Source organism: Globicephala melas, chromosome 10 (genome assembly GCF_963455315.2).
Source record: "Globicephala melas chromosome 10, mGloMel1.2, whole genome shotgun sequence".
Lineage (NCBI taxonomy): Eukaryota > Metazoa > Chordata > Mammalia > Artiodactyla > Delphinidae > Globicephala > Globicephala melas.
Window position 1 is genome coordinate 99,490,624 of NC_083323.1, and position 13,783 is coordinate 99,504,406.

Consider the following 13,783-nt stretch of genomic DNA (forward strand, 5'->3'; position numbering starts at 1 on the left):
CTTTTATACGTACTGCTCTTGGTGTTCAACCCCCGTCCCCTCCCACCCCCTCCCCGCTTCTCGCCTTCTCCGCCCCCTGGAATCCGGCGTATGGGCACGTGACCTGATGTTTGAACCGCGATTTTGGTTAAGACCGAGCTTGATCAAACGTACCGGGTTCATTTTTATCTACGAAGAAGAGGCATATTGATTGAGCACCTGCGAGGGCGCCGGGTCAGCCCGAGGGACTGTGGGTGCGTCGTCTGTGAGGCTCTCGTAGCCCCTTATGGCATAGACACGGAGAAGTGAGAGCAAAGGAGAGACTGCGGCTGTCGGTCTGCTTCAAAGTGCAGGGCGGTCGGGTGTGTGGCGGGGAAAGTGTTCTGGGAAGGCCTCACAGAGACCCAGAGCTTGAGGAAGCTCTTGAAAATGGATAATATCTTATTTGTTTATTTTTTAAAAAGATATAACATCACGAGTGAAACAATGTCACTTGCAGCAACATGGATGGACCTAGAGATTATCATACTAAGTGAGGTAAGTCAGACAGAGACAAATATATGATATCACATATGTGGAATCTAAAAAAATGATACAGATGAACTTATCTACAAAATAGAAATAAACTCACAGACATGCAAAACAAATTTAAGGTTACCAAAGGGGAAAGGGGGTGGGAGGGATAAATTAAGAGTTTGGGATTAACAGCTACACACTATTATATAGATAACCAAAAAGAACCTATTGTATAGCACAGGGAACTATCCTCAATATCGTGTAATAACCTATAATGGAAAAGAATCGGAAAAAGAATATATATATATATATATACACACACATACATCTAACGAATCACTTTGCTGTACCCCTGAAACTAATACAACATGGTAAATCACCTATACTCCAGTAAAAAAAAATTTTTAAGTAAAAAATTTAAAAAGATATAACGGGCTTCCCTGGTGGCGCAGTGGTTGAGAGTCCGCCTGCCGATGCAGGGGACACGGGTTCGTGCCCCAGTCCGGGAAGATCCCATCCCACATGCCGCGGAGCGGCTGGGCCCGTGAGCCATGGCCGCTGAGCCTGCACGTCCGGAGCCTGTGCTCCGCAACACGAGAGGCCACAGCGGTGAGAGGCCCGCGTACTGTAAAAAAAAAAAAAAAAAAAAAAAAAAAAAAAGATATAACAATAAATGTATAGCTTGATAAAGTTTTACATAGGTATGTACCCCCCTAACTACCAGATCAAGAAACAGAACTCGTCAGCACCCCAACAGGCTCCTGCATGGCCCCTCCCGGGCAGTAACCATCCCCAAGAGTAACTGCTATTCTGACCTCTCCCAATAGATTAGTTTTGTCTGTTTTTGAACATCATTCAGAAGGAATCATGCAGTATATACTTTCTGTGACCGGCTTCTTTCATTCCACATGACGTCTGTGAAATTCATCCACTGTCTTGCATATAGGAGTAGTTCATTACCTTCCCTTGCTATATAATACTCGATTGTGTGAATATACCACCGTTTACTTGTCCATTCTGTTGATGATATTGGGGTTGTTTCCAGTTTGGGGCTATTACGAATAAAGCTTCTTATGCACATTCTTGTACCTGACTTTCGGTGGACATAAATGCTCATTTCAGTTTGGTATATACCTAATAAATGGAACTGCTGGGTCACAGGGTTTTTCTTATATTTAGCTTTAGCAGATACTGCCAGTTTTCCAGAATCAGGGTGTCAAGTTACACTCCCACCAAGAGTGTATGAATTCCAAGTTGCTGGACATTCTTACCAAAACATGGTATTGTCAGTACTTTTAATTTTATCCCATCAGGGGGTTGTAGTGCTATGTAATTTATATTCGTTGATAGTTAATGAACACATTTTCATATACTTATTGGCTATCTGGATATAGCCTCATGTGTGAAGTACTTACTCAAGTCTTTCGGCCTATTAAAAAAATTGTATTGTCTATCTTTTTGTTATTAATTTGTGGAATTTCTTTATATATTATAGATAAGATTTGCTTTGACAGATACATTGCAATAATCTTCTGGTCTGTGGCATGGCTTTTCACTCACATGATGGTATTTTTTTTAATGTTTTTTAAATTGAAGTATAGTTGATTTACAATATTGTGTTAATTACTGCTGTATAGCAGAGTGATTCAGTTACGCATATATGTACATTCTTTTTCATATTCTTTTCCATTCACATAACGGTATTTCTTGATGAACATTTTAATTTTAATGGAGTTCAATTTATTAATCTATTTTTTATGGTTAGAGATTTTCTTTAAAAGACTTTATTTTTTAGAGCAGTTTTAGGTTCAAAGCAAAACTGAGCAGAGGCACAGAGATTTCCCACATACCCCCTGCCCCCACGCAGGCATAGATCGCCCCCCACACCATTAACAACATCCCTCATCAGAGTGGTACAATGTTACAATCGATGAATCTACTTCCACACATCAAGGGCACCCAAGGTCCCTAGTTTATATTAGGGTTCACTGTTGGTGTGGTACTTTCTGTGTATTTGTACAAATTTATAATGATGTGTATCTATCATTATAGTATCATGCAGAGTAGTTTTACTGTCCTAAAAATCCTCTGTGTTCTGCCTATTCATCCCTCTCCTCCCCGCTAACCCTGGGAAACCCCTGATCTTTTTACTGTCTATAGTTTTGCCTTTTCCAGAATGTCATGTAGCTGGACTCATACAGTACGTAGCCTTTTCAGACTGGCTTCTTTCACTTAGTAATATGCATTTAAGGTTCCTTCATGTTTTCTCACGGCTTGATAGCTCATTTCTTTTTAGTGCTAAATAATATTACATTGTCTGGATGTACCACAGTTTATACATTCACTACGGAACATTTTGGTTGCTTCCAAGTTTGGAAATTATGAATAAAGCTGTTTAAACAGCTGTGTGCAGGTTTTTGTGTGGACATAGTTTTTGACTCCTTTGGGTAAATACCAAGGAGTATAATTGCTGGATTGTATGATGAGTATATGTTTAGTTTTGTAAGAAACTGCCGAGCTGTCTTGCAAAGTGTTCGTCTTGCATTTTCCCACCAGCAACAAATAGGAAATCTCCTTCCTGTTGCTCCACATCCTCGTCAGCATTTGGTGTTGTCAGTGTTCTGGATTTTGGCCATTCTAATGGGTGTGTAGTGGTATCTCATGGCTATTTTCATTTGGTTTTCCCTGATGACATGTGATGTGGAGCATCTTTTCATATGCTTATTTGTCACCTGTATATCTTCTCGGTGAGGTGTCAAGATATTTTTTTAAAAAATATATATATTTATTTATTTTGGCCTCACTGGGTCTTAGTTGCGGCATGCATGTGGGACCTAGTTCCCCGACCAGGGATTGAACCCCGGCTCCCTGCATTGGGAGCACGGAGTCTTACTCACTGGACCACCAGGGAAGTCCCAAGGTGTCAAGATCTTTGTCCCATTTTTTTGATAAGATTGTTTGTTTTTTTACTGTTCTGTCTTTTTTAAAAATAAATTTATTTATTTATGTTTATAATTTTTTTTTTTTTTTTTTGCGGTACGCGGGCCTCTCGCTGTCGTGGCCTCTCCCGTTGCGGAGCACAGGCTCCGGACGCGCAGGCTCAGCGGCCATGACTCACGGGCCCAGCTGCTCCGCGGCATGTGGGATCTTCCCGGACCGGGGCACGAACCCGTGTCCCCTGCATCCGCAGGCGGACTCTCAACCACTGCACCACCAGGGAAGCCCCTATGTTTATAAATTTATTTATTTTATTTTATTGTTTTTGGCTGTGTTGGGTCTTCGTTGCTGCGCACGGGCCTTCCCTAGCTGTGGAGAGCAGGGGCTACTCTTCGTTGCTGTGCACGGGCTTTTCATTGTGGTGGCTTCTCTTGTCGCGGAGCTCGGGCTGTAGGTGTGTAGGCTTCAGTAGTTGTGGCACACGGGCTCAGTAGCTGTGGCTTATGGGTTCAGTAGTTGTGGCTCACGGGCTCAGTAGTTGTGGCACATGGGCTTATTTGCACCACGGCATGTGGGATCTTCCCAGACCAGGGATTGAACCCGTGTCCCCTGCATTGGCAGGCAGATTCTCAACCACTGTGCCACCAGGGAAGTCCCTACTGTTGGGTCTTAAGTGTTCTTTGTATATTTTGGATAACAGTCTTTTATCTGATGTGTCTTTTGCAAATATTTTCCCCCAGTCTTTGGCTTATCTTTTTACTTTCTTGACACTGTCTCTTGTAGAGCAGACTTTTTTTTGAAAGTCTTTATTGAATTTGTTACAATATTGCTTCTGTTTTTTACGTTTTGGTGTTTTGGTGGTGAGGCATGTAGGATCTTAGCTCCCTGACCAGGGATCAAACGCACACCCCCTGAATTGGAAGGTGAAGTCTTAACCACTAGACCACCAGGGAAGTCTCCGACATCTTTAATTTTAATGAAGTCTAGCTTATCAATCCATTTTTTCATGGATTGTGCCTTTGGTGTTGTATCTAAAATATCATTGCCAAATTCAAGTTCATCTAGATTTTCTCCTATGTTATCTTCTAGGAGTTTTATAGTTCGGGATTTTACATTTAGGTCTGTGATCTATTTTGAGTTAATTTTTGTGAAAAGTGTAAGATCTGTCTAGATTCATGTTTTTGCATGTGGATGTCCAGGTAGTTCCAGCACCATTTGTTGAAAAGAGTAGCTTGGCTCCACCGTATTGTCTTTGTCAAAAATCAGTTGACTGTATTTATGTGGGTCTGTTTCTGGCCTCTCTTTTCTGTTCCAATGATCTATTTTTCTATTCTGTTGTCTTGATTCCTGCCACTTTATACTAAGTCTTAAAGTCAGGTAGGGTTAATCCTCCAGCTTTGCTCTTCTCCTTCAATATTGTGTTGGCTATTCTGGGTCTTCTGCCTCTTCAGATAAACTTTAGAAGTTTGTCAGTATCAACAAAATAACTTGCTGGGATTTTGATTGGGATTGTATTGAATCTATACACCAGGTTTGGAAGAACTGACATCTTGACAGTTTTGAGTCTTCATATCTATGAACGTGAAATATCTCTCCGTTTATTTAGTTCTTTGATTTCCTCCGTCAAAGTTCTGTAGTTTCCCTCATATAGATCCTTGTACATATTTTGTTAGATCTATACCTAAGTATTTCATTTTGCTTTTGGATTTTCTATATAGGTGATCATGTCATCTGTGAACAAAGAGTTTTATTTCTTTCTTCTCAGTCTTGGGTTAGTGATTTTTCATGTGTGTCTTGTTTAAAAAAATCTTTGCTTATTCCATGGTCATGAAGATATTCTCTTTTTTGTTTTTACTTTTCAAAATGGACGCTTTTTTGTTTTACTTTCACATTTAGGTCTATGATCCATCTCAGGTTAAAATTTACATATAGAGCCAGGATTGAGGTTTTTTTTTTTCGTACGGATGTACATTGACCCAGCACCATTTATTGAAAGACTATCCTTTCCCCACTGAACTGTGGCGGCTCCTTTGTCGTCTATCATGTGTGACCATATATTTATGCCTGTTGTGGACTCTTTTTTTTTTAATGTTTTTTAAAAAATTTTATTCAATCTTTTTGGCTGCGTTGGGTCTTCGTTGCTGCGCACGGGCTTTCTCTAGTTGCGGAGAGCGGGGGCTACTCTTTATTGTAGTGTGCGGGCTTCTCATTGCAGTGGCTTCTCTTATTGTGGAGCACGGTCTCTAGGCATGCGGTCTTCAGCAGTTGTGGCACATGGGCTCAGTAGTTGTGGCACATGGACTTAGTTGCTCTGCGGCATGTGGGATCTTCCCGGACCAGGGATCAAACCTGTGTCCCCTGCATTGACAGGTGGATTCTTAACCACTGCACCATCAGGGAAGCCCCTGTTGTGGACTCTTCTGTTCCACTGGTCTGTTAATTATCCTTGTGCCAATAACTTGACATCTTAGTTGCTGTAGCTTTAAAATAAGTTTTGAAATCCAGTTTTGTCCTTCTGTTTCAAGATTGCCTTGACTCTTCTAGGTTCTTTGATTTTCTGTATACATTTTAGAATCACCTTGTAAATGTCGTTAAAGAAATCTAGGATTCTGACTGGGATTCCATTGAATTTACACATCAAATTAGGGAGATTTGACATCTCAAAATATGGAGACTTCCAGTCCATGAACATGATCTATTCTTCCATTTTTATTGGTATTCTTTCATTTTTTTCCACAATGTTTTATGTTTTATATTTTTCAGTATAGAGGCCTTGTGCATCTTTTATTAGATTCATTCCTAGGTATTTTTTAGTTTGGGTGCTCTTTTTTTTTTTTTTCTATACTGCAGGTTCTTATTAGTCATCGATGTTATACACATCAGTGTATACATGTCAATCCCAGTCGCCCGATTCAGCACACCACCATCCCTACCCCACCACGGTTTTCCCCGCTTGGTATCCATACATTTGTTCTCTGCATCTGTGTCTCAGTTTGGGTGCTCTTATAAATGCTATTTTCGAAAGTTTATTTTCTAACTGTTTATTGCCAGCATATAGAATGCACTTGATTTATTTGTTTTTATTTATTTTAATTGTGGTAAAATATACATAACATAAAATTTATCATTTTAACCATTTTTAGGTGTATAATTCAGGGGTACTAAGTACATTCAAGTTGTTGTACAAACATTCAATTGATTTCTTTTTGGTAACAGCCTTACTGAGATAGAATTCAGACACCATATAATTCACCCATTTAAAGTGTAGAATTCAGGGAATTCCCTGGTGGTCCAGTGGTTAGGACTCAGCCCTTTCACTGCTAAGGTCTGGGTTCGATCTCTGGTCGGGGAACTAAGATCCCGCAAGCCACACAGTGCAGACAAAAGTGTACAATTCAGTGGCTTTTCGTATATTCACAGAATTGTGCAACCACCACTACAATCCATTGTAGAACATCTTCGTCACCCCGTAAAGAAATCTTGTACCTTTTAGCTATCATCTCCCAACCATCCTCAGCGCCCAGCCCTTGGCGACCACGAATCCACTTTCTGCCCATCTATCCCCCACCCCACTTTTTTAGACTTAATTTTTATTGGACTATAGTTGACTTACAATGTTGTGTTAGTTTCAGGTGTACAGTGAAGTGAATCAATTATACATATACGTATATCTGCTCTTTTTTAGATTCTTTTCCCATATAGGTCATTACAGGGTATTGAGTAGAGTTCCCTGTGCTGTACAGTAGGTTTACCCCCTTCTTAGCTCACAGGTATTTAAGAGTTTGAAAGAATGGCTAGAGCTTCATCTCTAGGCATGAGTAAAGCTTTCAGAATTCCTGCAGACATCTTACCTGCTCCTGGACTTCCATTGGTCTTTTAGACACTAGTATTGTTTTGTTGATCTGCCTGCTTTTTAGCTCTTTTTCTTTCTTCTGTTCTGTTTCTTACTCATGAAAGAAAGAGGTGTATATGTGACACCCGCCACTCTCCCTCTCAGGACCTCAAGGCGAACAAAGCTGCTTCTCCTGTCGGTGGCTTCTTCCAGCCCCATCGCATGTCCTTCTCTGTGGTGTGCCTTTCCCTGGGTCATTCAGCTGCTGCTTGAAAACACCTACCTTTCCCCGTTTCTATTCTCCAATTTTTCTTTCTCTCATGCAAGTGATTTTTAAAATCAGCACTACTGAGGTATAATTTACATGTGCTAAGTCCACCACTTTTAAGCGGATAGTTCAATGAGTTTTGACAAACGCCCATAGCCATGCAACCACGACAACAGTCAGGATGTAGAACGTTTCCTAAATTTATCCCCCAAAGTTCACTTACGCACCTTCACAGTTAATCCCTAGCAACCCTCCTCCCTGGGCCCTGGCACCCACTAATCCGTCTCTTTTTATAGTTTTGCCTTTTCTAGGATGTCATGTGAAAGAATTACACAGGATGTCTCTTCTGTGTCTGGCTTCTCTCACTTAGCATAATGCTTCTGAGTTGTACCTACGTTGTGGTGTGTATGTTGTCGTCTGTATTGGTAATTTGCTCTTTGTTTATTACTGAATAGTATTACGTTGTGTGGATGTACCACAGTTTGATGATCTATTCACCAGGTGAGGTTTTGGGTTGTTTCCAGTTTGTGGCTACTAGGAACAAAGCTGCTAGAACATTCTTGTACAAATCTTTTTTTGGAGATATGTTTTCATATTGTGTGTATACCTAGGAGCAGGACTGCTAGGTCCCATGGTAACTATATGTTTGACTTCATAAAGAACTGCTAAGCTGTTTTCTAAGTTGGTTGTTCCCTTTTGTACTTCCACCAGCAATGGATGAGAGTTCCATTTGCCCTGCATCCCTGCCAACACTGACTGGTCTTTTAACCATTCTAGGGGTTATGCAGTAAAATATCATTGTGGTTTTATTTTTTTTTTTTAATTTAATTTAATTTTTTTTTTTTTTTGCGGTACGTGGGCCTCTCACTGCTGTGGCCTCTCCCGTCGCGGAGCACAGGCTTCGGACGCGCAGGCCCAGCGGCCATGGCTCACGGGCCCAGCCGCTCCGCGGCATGAGGGATCTTCCCGGACCGGGGCACGAACCCGTGTCCCCTGCATCGGCAAGCGGACTCTCAACCACTGCGCCACCAGGGAAACCCCCAATTTAATTTTTAATTGAAGTATAGTTGATTTACAATATTGTGCCAATCTCTGCTGTACAGCAAAGTGACTCAGTCATACACATATATTCTTTTTTTCATATTCTTTTCCATTCTGGTTTATCACAGGATATTGACTATAGTTCCCTGTGCTATACAGTAGGGCCTTGTTGTTTATCCATCCTACATATAATAGTTTACGTCTGCTCATCCCAAACTCCCAGTCCTTCCCTCCCCCACCCTCTCCCCCTTGGCAACCACAAGTCTGATCTCTATGTCTGTGAGTCTGTTTCTGTTTCATAGGTTCATTTGTGCCATATTTTAGTTTTCACATATGAGTGATATCATGTTATTTGTCTTCCTCTTTCTGACTTACTTCCCTTAGTATGATAATCTCCAGCTGCATCCATATTGCTGCAAATGGCATGATTTCATTCTTTTTTATGGCTGAGTAGTATTCCATTGTATATATGTATGACATTTTCTTTATCCATTCTTTTTAAAAAAATTTTTTTTGAAGTATAGTCGCTTTACAATATTGTGTTAGTTTCTACTGTACAACAAAGTGAATCAGCTCTACTTATACATATATCTCCTCTTTTTCGGATTTCCTTCCCATTTAGGTCACCACGGAGCACTGAGTAGAGTTCCCTGTGCTATACAGTAGGTTCTCATTAGTTATCTATTTTATACATAGTGTCAATAGTGTATATAGGTCAATCCCAATCTCACACCCCCCCTTCCCTCTTGGTGTCCATCTGTTTGTTCTGTACATCTGTGTCTCTATTTCTGCTTTGTAAATATAAGATCATCTATACCAATTTTTTCAGATTCCACATATATGCATTAAAATACCATATTTGTTTTTCTCTTTCTGACTTACTTCACTCTGTACAACAGTCTCTAGGTCCATCCACGTCTCTACAAATGACCCAGTTTCATTCCTTTTTATGGCTTAGTAATATTCCATTGCATATATGTACCACTTCTTCTTTATCTACCCCTCTGTTGATGGACGTTTAGGTTGTTTCCATGTTCTGGCTATTGTAAATAGTGCTGCTATGAATATAGGGGTGCATGTATCTTTTTGAATTATAGTTTTGTCCAGGTATATGTCCAGGAGTGGGGTTGCTGGATCATATGGTAATTCTATTTTTAGTTTTCTGAGGAACCTCCACACTGTTTTCCATAGTGGTTGCCGTAACTTACATTCCCACCCCCAGTGTAGAAGTGTTCCCTTTTATCCACACCCTCTCCAGCATTTGTTATTTGTAGACTCTTTGATGATGGCCATTCTGACCAGTGTGAGGTGGTTCCTCACGGTAGTTTTGATTTGCATTTCTCTAGTAATTAGTGCTGTTGAGCATCTTTTCAGGTGCCTACTGGCCATCTGTATGTCTTCTTTGGAGAAATGTCTATTAAGATCTTCTGCCCATTTTTCGATTGGGCTGTTTGTTTTTGTGTTGTTGTTGAGTTGTATGAGCTGTTTGCATATTTTGGAGATTAAGCCCTTGTGTGTCACATCATTTGCAAATACTTTCTCTCATTGTGGTTTTAATTTGCATTTTCCTAATGGGTAATGATGCTGAGCATCTTTTTGTGTCCTAATTTGCTATTTTGTATATCTTCTTTTGTGTTCATCTCTTTTACCTATATAAAAAAATCAGATTGTTTTCTTATTGATATGTAAGAGGGGTGTGTGTGTGCATGGCACTGTGCTATACTGAATAATGGCCCTCCAAAGATGTTCATGCCCTAATCAGCAGAAGCTATGAATACGGTAGCTTGGACCTTGAGTTGGGGAAATTACCCTGGTGGGTCCAGTGTAACCACAAGTGTCTTTCTGAGATGGAGGCAGGAGGGTCAGCACCAGAGCTGGAGATGTGACAGCGGAAGCAGGAGTGTGTGCTGTGGGCCCACAAGCCAAGGAGCGTGAGCAATCTCTAGAAGCTGGAAAAAGCAAGGAAACAAATTCTCCCTGGGGCCTCTGGAAGGAGCACAGCTCTGCTGAGACCTTGATTTGAGCCCAGGTGAGACTGATTTGGACTTCTGACCTCCATAACTGTAAGAAAACTGATCCGTTTTGTTTTCAGCCTCCAAGTTTGTGACGGTTTGTTGTAGCAGCGGTAGCAGTATACAGACACTCAGTGTTTACTGAGTGGTTTGAAGCTAGCTTTTCTGCCTCTAAGTCCAGTGTTGCTTGTTTCTGCCGTATTGTTCGGGGGGGGGGGGCAGGGTGCTTCAGGTGGTGGGAGCAAAACGAGAAGCTGCCCAAGGTGGACATGAGCGTCTCGGTACAGAAGCAGAGGAGTCTTAGGTGGAGTGGAGCGGGCTGGAGGAATGGGAGATGAGATTATTTAGTGGAGAGCACCAGATTTTGGAAGCAGAGGAACTTAGGCTTGAGACGGTAAGAAACCACTTAGGTGTTGGAGCAGGTAGGCTGTTTTTGAGTCACAGCAGGGGTGGCTGGACAGGTAGGAAACGAGCCTTGGGGAAAACAGCTCTCTCCAGCCCTTTCACTCCGTTCTGATGGGAGGACCAACCTGGCATGCTGCTTGTGAGTTTAGAGCAGCGTTCTACAGTTCTTCAAGCAAGGCTGATTCTGTTAATAAGGGGTGGGGAATCTGGGAGGTCAAGGCCACCTCATCCCTTAGAGACCCTCTGGCTCAGCGTGTCCTACCCCTCAATCTCCAAACTGGCGCTGGACTCACTGATAGCATTTTGAGGTGTCCTGGTCAGCCCTTCACTGTATCCCTCTGCACAGGCATGTGATTTGTTGGCATGAAAAGGCAAGGGGTTCGTTGGAGGGGGGCCTTTTGCAAAGGGGGAAAAGCATACTGGTGTCTGGGAGCTGGAAAGGTAAGGTACGTGGCTGTGTTCCTTGCTGCCTCTGCCCTGGCCCAGCTCTCAACAGTGGGCAGGTGGGCTGGCTGGCTGGCTGCTTCACGCCCACATCTCCCCACCTCTGGAGCTGTGACCGAGATCCCCATCCCTGGGACTCAGGATGCCTCCAGACCCCTGGACAAGGAATTTTCTTCTCTTTGCTACTTCCACCTAGCCTAGGGCAGTTCAAACCCACCCCGCTCCAGGACGCCTTCCCCGAGAACCCTTATTTCCTAACCTGCACATTTTCAGGGCCCAGGGATTGTCAGTTTACCGTTTCATTATTCAGTCCCTGGTTCTCTCATCATTCTGGAGCAGCAGGTGTGTCAGGAATTCCCTGGCGGTCCAGTGGTTAGGACTTCATGCTCTCACTGCCAAGGCCCTGGGTTCAATCCCTAGTTGGGGAACTAAAATCCCAAAAGCTACATGGCAAAAAAAAAAAAAAAAAAAAAGTGCAGATGGATGCCTTGTCTTCCAGTGAGATTACAGACTTCTTGAGGACAGAGAGCAATCTTTCTTCGTTTGTGTCGTGTCTCACTAAACATATTGTAGACCACTGGAAGACAGTACACTCTTCAGGGAAAGGATGAGTGGACTGGAGCTGAATGGGAGACAAGGAGCACGTCTTTGGAAGCCCAGGAGAGATCCTTTGTTAGTTGAAAAAGGCATGTCCTTTCCAGTGGGGTGGATTCCTAAATTTAGGGCAAACCTATCAGGAAGCTCAAATTTTTTACACTCTAAAAAGATGCGCCTTAGCTCCTTAGTCCCTTTTGCTTTCTTGGTTTCCTCTCATCTCAATATGTCAATGGATGTCATATGTTTGCTGAGTACCTTGTGTGATAAACATGCAGGACCTCAAGATGAACAATAGGTGGCGTTTCTCCGCAGGTGGCCACCTATCTCAGAGCTTGTCACTCACAAGCCTCTGTCTCCCCAGTCCCAAGCTCCTTCCCCAAATCCATTTCTTATGTGGGTGTTAGACCCTTTTCCGTGTATGAAAATATACGCAATTAGACCTGCAGCCCCAAGGGGAGCTGAGGTCGTGCTTTTCCTTGCCAGGAGGGGCCACAAGATGTCCCATGACTCGTGGAAGGTGGGGACGGGGGTGGGGGAGGGGTTGGGGGGGAATCCCAACTGGCTTTTGGATTTGGGCAGAAAGCTGAGAAACCCAAGACATCAAAGCCGACTTGCTACCAGTAGGAAGCTGAGTTAAAATCAGGAGAGGCTAGTGGTCAAATTCAGTCCCTTTTTTTTTTTTTTTTTTTTTTGCTGTACGCGGGCCTCTCACTGTTGTGGCCTCTCCCATTGCGGAGCACAGGCTCCGGACGCGCAGGCTCAGCGGCCACGGCTCACGGGCGCTCACGGGCCCAGCCGCTCCGCGGCATGTGGGATCTCGACGCGCAGGCTCAGCGGCCACGGCTCACGGGCCCAGCCGCTCCGCGGCATGTGGGATCTTCCCGGACCGGGGCACGAACCCGTGTCCCCTGCATCGGCAGGCGGACTCTCAACCACTGCGCCACCAGGGAAGCCCTCAGTCTCTTTTATACACAAGAACCAAATACATGTTTTACAACAACGGAGGAAAAAATTAGTGGCCACCTACTAAAATAAATGAAAGCAGCAGTAATAGTAAAAACAACAACAACGGCAACAGGACAGACCGAGAAACAAATATGATACAATCCAAAGAGTTTGCAGTTTAGTGGGGGGAGGCCAGCCCACCCTAAAGAATTGACCTCTTTTTTTTTTTTGTGATGACATGCAATGTTTTTATTGCGGTATATCTGTGTTCTGCCAGTTTTTTCTTTTTTTTTAAATTGAAGTGTAGTTGATTTACAGTGTTGTGCTAATCTCTGCTGTACAGCAAAGGGGCTCAGTTATACACATATATACATGCTTTTTAAAAAATACTCTTTTCCATTATGGTTTATCCCAGGAGATTGGATATAGTTCCCTGTGCTCTACGGTAGGACCTTGTTTTATATCCATTCTAAATATAATAGTTTGCATCTACTAACCCCAAACTCCCAGTCCATCCCTCTCTCCCACCTCTCCCCCTTGGCAACCACAAGTCTGATCTCTGTGCCTGTGAGTCTATTTCTCTTTTGTAGATAGGTTCATTTGTGCCATTTTTAGATTCCAAAGATAAGTTATATCACATGGTATTTGTCTTTCTCTTTCTTACTTACTTCACTTAGTATGATAATCTCTAGGCCCACCCATGTTGCTGCAAATGGCATTATTTCATTCATTTTTATGGCTGAGTAGTATTCAGCCACTGAGTAGTATTGTATATATGTACCACATCTTCTTTATCCGTTCATCTGC

General features: G+C 42.6%; 1 protein-coding gene across 1 annotated transcript in view; it reads left to right on the top strand.

Annotated features, from left to right (window-relative positions):
- Positions 1-87: 87 nt before the first annotated feature.
- Positions 88-13,783, top strand: part of DDX11 (DEAD/H-box helicase 11) — a 71,909-nt gene continuing 58,213 nt past the window's right edge. The window contains exons 1-4 of the mRNA XM_060306493.1: positions 88-233; positions 444-516; positions 9,196-9,235; positions 10,421-10,602. The gene's annotated coding sequence lies outside the window, so the exon portion shown is untranslated. The remainder of the gene's footprint in view (positions 234-443; positions 517-9,195; positions 9,236-10,420; positions 10,603-13,783) is intronic.